Source organism: Myotis brandtii, unplaced genomic scaffold, assembly GCF_000412655.1.
Source record: "Myotis brandtii unplaced genomic scaffold, ASM41265v1 scaffold263, whole genome shotgun sequence".
NCBI lineage: Eukaryota > Metazoa > Chordata > Mammalia > Chiroptera > Vespertilionidae > Myotis > Myotis brandtii.
Genome location: NW_005360011.1, coordinates 745,066 through 750,016, shown reverse-complemented (window position 1 = coordinate 750,016; position 4,951 = coordinate 745,066).

Sequence of the window (4,951 nt, the reverse complement as noted above, 5' to 3'; positions counted from 1 at the left end):
GTGCTGTGTGTGTGCTGTGTGTGTATTCTGTGTGTGCTGTGTGTGTGGTGTGTGGTTCTATGTGTGTATTCTGTGTGTGCTGTGTTGTTCTGTGTGTGTATTCTATGTGTGTATTCTATGTGTGCTGTGTGTGTATTCTGTCTGTGGTGTGTGGTGCTAGTGTGCTATGTGTGTGCTGTGTGTGTATTCTGTGTGTGTGCTGTGTGTGTGCTATGTGTGTGCTGTGTGTGTATTCTGTGTGTGTGCTGTGTGTGTGCTATGTGTGTGCTGTGTGTGTATTCTGTGTGTGTGCTGTGTGTGTGCTATGTGTGTGCTGTGTGTGTATTCTGTGTGTGCTGTGTGTCTATTCTGTGTGTGCTGTGTGGTGCTATGTGTCTATTCTGTGTTCTGTGTGTGTATTCTGTGTGTGTATTCTATGTGTGCTGTGTGGTGCTGTGTGTGTATTCTGTGTGTGTGCTGTGTGTGTGCTATGTGTGTGCTGTGTGTGTATTCTGTGTGTGCTGTGTGTGCTGTTTGTATTCTGTGTGTGTGTACATGCCTGTGTGCACTCAAAACATTTAAACTCGAGCAAAGCTTTGGCAATGCCGATATCACTCAACTCTATTCTCTCTTGAAAAGGGGAATATTCTGGCCACCTGCATGGCTCAGTGGCTGAACATGGACCTCTGCACCAGGAGGACCTGGTTGGATTCCTGGTCAGGGCATCAGTATTTCTACCTCTCTATCCTCTCCCCTCCGCTCTCTAAAATCAGTGAAAAGATCTTTAAAAGGAGAATATTCTGAGGATGAAATCTTCATGAATCCCACTTCTTTGAAACTGCTCTGTCCGCCGCCTCGTTCTGGAACAGGCTCTGCATGTCCCCTCACGGACTCTGACACCAGGTTGGTTATTCAGTGTTTGATTTGCCTGTTATGTGTTTTGGTTTGGGAGTTTGGTAAAATCAAAATCTTACCTTCCCCTCATAGTTAGGCATCCTTCAAGAATGAAGACACAGGAGACAGAAATGAACATGTCTGATTTAAAAACGCGCTGTAGGTGTGCACCTGGCCGGCTGCAGCTTGTCCGCTCACCCCAGTCAGGACGGGCCAAATGCGTGGGGACTCTGCTCCAGAGACAGCTGCACAGAGCCGCCTGCGGCCCGTGTTCGCAGGAAGCCACTCCTCCCGGCCGGGAAGGAGGGAAGAAGACAGGCCCATCAGCTGGAAATGTTTCTACTGTATCATTCTCTCCTGGAAAGTGAAGCAAAAGCGTCCTTCTTTCTGGATAGTTTCCTCCTAGCACTGAAGTCGCAAACGTCACTGGGGAATAGAATCTGGATGAAAATGGTGTGCGTCCTATGCTCACAGGGCGCCTGCTTCCTGGGATCGGTGCCTCCTTCATTGTTGCTATCACAGGTGACAGCACCTGCACATTCCAACGGCAAGGTGTCCTCGGTAAAATAAAGTCATCTCCTCGGCCCTTTACAACGATGTGAAATGAGTTAGAGACAGCTAATGTGCCTTCGCAGAGCAGGGACAGAGCCACGCCGGCAGTGTGCTCCCTTCCACGGCTTCTGCCCTCGTCCTCCCCTTGATTCACTGCCTCACAGGCCATCGAGCACACACCGTTCCTGTTACATTGAACAAGCCAATGTACTATTACGTGCACAGGGACCTGTCCTGGGCAGTGCACCCGGGTGTTTAGGGGGTGACTGCAGAGGAAGTCTGTGCTCAGCTATGATGTCGGTCTCAGGCGGGAGGCTGATCCAGTAAACATGACGAATAGTTTCACTCCCACCAACAATGTGCCAAACACGTACTGACTCCATCACATGACAGCAAACCTCTGGTCATCACAAATGCCTTATAAGAAAAGTGTCATTGTCCTTATCCTACAGATACACCAACTGGGGCTCCTAGAATGGACGTGATTTCTTACAGGGGCACGAGCAGCAGGTGGCAGCTGGTTTAGCCTATGCCTTTGTAATACAAAATCAAGATTTAGTTTTTCTTTTGCACCAAAACTGCCTTCATTCAAAGGAGAAAATACTCAGAGGTTTGGGGTGTCTTTTTTTTTTTGTCTCGTGTTCATTCAATTTGCATTATGCCTTTATGATAAACTGGGCACTGGGCATGGCCTGGAGAAAAGGTGTGTACCTGACAATTACAACACAGAACACAGTAAGTCCTGGGGAGGGGTAAGGACAGGCATGCGTAGTGAGGCGCCTACGGAGAGGTGTCAGCTGTGTGAGGGCTGCTGGTGTCCAGAAAAGGCATCCTGGCTGAGGGAAGAGGAAGCAGGATTCACCAAGAGGGAGGGTCTGGGAACAGGGGGTGGAAAATGAGGGCCGGCACCAGCACAGGGGAGCGGAGTGAAGAAGGGTGAAGAGCTCTGAGCTGCGTGGAGAACTGGGGGCCGCTCAGTGGAGCCAGAGCCGGGCAGCAGCAGGGAGTGCCATAGGGAGACCCAAGGCTGGAGAGGCGAGGAGGGTCCACTCTGTCTATAACTTGGGAGGATCTCTGGACTTAGCCTGAAGGTGAGGGAAAACCACAGAGTGGGTGAGCTTATGCAGGTTGCAATGGCTGTGACCTGAAACCTGGAGGCAGAGGGGACAGGTGGGGCTGTTACTGGCAGAGATCTTTGGTGAGAGCTGGTGCTAAAAACTCATATGTCTTCACTGTCATATGAACCTTTTCAGGACAAAGATGTATACCCAGCTGGCCCTTTAATCGGGGTCAAATTGCTGTCCATACAAATGAGCGTTAACAAAAGAGGTCATAAACAAGTGCAGTCAAATCAAGTTTAGATTCGTGTAAATCACATGTAAGGTTTTTTGAAGTTGATTAGCACCTGATAGCACCAAATAATGGATCCCTTCGGTAGTTGGAGAATAAGGATGCTTTTAAAGAGAAATTGGGCCTTAAGTTGGAAAGGCCCTTTTATTGGAAGATTGTCATTTCATACCTCTTGGATAAATTTTATTTATTTTGGAACTCTTAATTCCAGCTTTCTAAATCTAATCTGGGGTATGGACATTGCTTGGACATCACAGATCTTCTGTAAAGGTGATTTAGTTAAACAAAATCCCAGGCAAATTCTATCTCATTTCGTGGCTTTCACCACAGCCATTGATTTAAGCTACCTTCTGTCTGGATTTCCCCTTGATAAGTTTTCAATTGCTAAAGTGACCCTTAACTATAGTTGCCAGAGAATTCCCTGGTCCCTCAAAGCAATGGAGAAATCCTAGACCAGTAGAGTTTTTTGACTAGGCTTGTGCCCTACCCAGTGCAATACTTAGGTAGCTGTGTTTTCTCTGGACTTAAATGGGCACTCTTCAAAATGCTAATGATCTGAATAACATCCAAAGGAGAGGTGTGGCTGTAAAGACAAGATGCTGTCCATTGTCCCACTGAAGGCTGTCCTTTCAGTGCCAGGAAACAGCAGTTGCATACCTTTAGTCCATGATGCAGATGTTTTAAGGAGCTTGAGTAGCCATAAATTAGAAAAAATATAATCTATTTTTGTGTATTCATTTGCTTATAGTATCTGAAAACTTAAGTACATTACTTATGAACTTAGCACCTCCAAACTGAAGCTCAGCAAGAAAACTGATTTCTATAGCAAGAATAAAAAGGAACAATTCTGAGAAGGGACTAATAGGTTGGTCAGTTTTGCACCTGGACTCTGGTGACTCTGCCCTATCCTCTCTCCTCGGTATCCCAGGCTCCTCAGCAGGCCATGGAGAAATACCTTAGGTGGCCCCAATGTTTGGGATCTATTTCAGTGAAGAAGGGGAGAGAAGCTGCTTTGGGGTTGTCATGTTATAACTTCTCAAGGTGAGATTTCAGACACACATTTTTGTATGTTAGAAATGTATGGAAACATACATTCATTCATTCAATGCTGGGGCTGACTGGCAGACTCTGAGGGACAGTTGAATGATTACTCTGAAACATATTTCTGTGAAAGAGAGGGCTAAGGGGCTGCTTGGTTTTAGGAACCAAAACAGCCCTGTTCGCCTGCCTCCTCAGGCTTTTATTGTAACAACAGCTTGAACTAAAATTAACTATTAGATACTATCAGTAGGGTAAGTATCCTTGAGAAGACACATGCATCTGCAGTGTCCTTTAAGCAAGGACATCTGAAGACTAAGCATAAATATTCCAGTAAAACATCCAGGGGCTCAGACTTGTTTGGAAAAGTCAAGGCAGGGGCTGCCACCTTCAGCAAGGTTCCCCTAGACTCTAGGGCCTAGAAGCCTCTGACTTTTCAAAAAGTCCTCCTTACAGACTTTCCAACTAAGTCTCATGCTTCCCACATCTCCCCCTTTTTTATTTTGCTGACTGCAGAAGACTGAAGGAGACAGGTGAATAGGCCTGGCTGGTTCCTTTAGCCAGATAGTCCCTTAGCCCTCTCTTTCACAAAAACGTGTATCAGAGTAATCATTCATCCATTGCTCAGGGTCTGCTAGTCAGCCCCCATGGGTGGTTCACTGTGTGAGGACCAAGGACTGCAATGAGACACAGCGGAAACCTCAAAAATGAAAAGTAACTGTGCGGTAAGGCATTGGAGCCCACTTAAGATTTCTAAGTTTGAGGGAATTGTTTCTCAGCTAAGAAATTCACTATCTCTGTTATGCTTCTTAAGCATGTGAGTATATTTTCCACTGGAAAAATGAAAGTAAGAAAAAAAAAAGTCTTTTCCTGTATTTGCCTAGGAAGCAAAGGTTTTATATATATGCTAGAGGCCCGGTGCATGAAATTCGTGCATGGAAGGGTGTCCCTCAGCCCAGCCTGCACCCTCTCCAATCCGGGACCCCTCGGGGGGTGTCCAAATACCAGCTTAGGCACTGTGGGATCAGGCCTAAACCAGCAGTCAGACATCCCTTTCTCAATCCAGGACCACTGGCTCCTAACCACTCACCTGCCTGCCTGCCTGATCACCCCTAACCACTCTGCCTGCTGGCCTGCT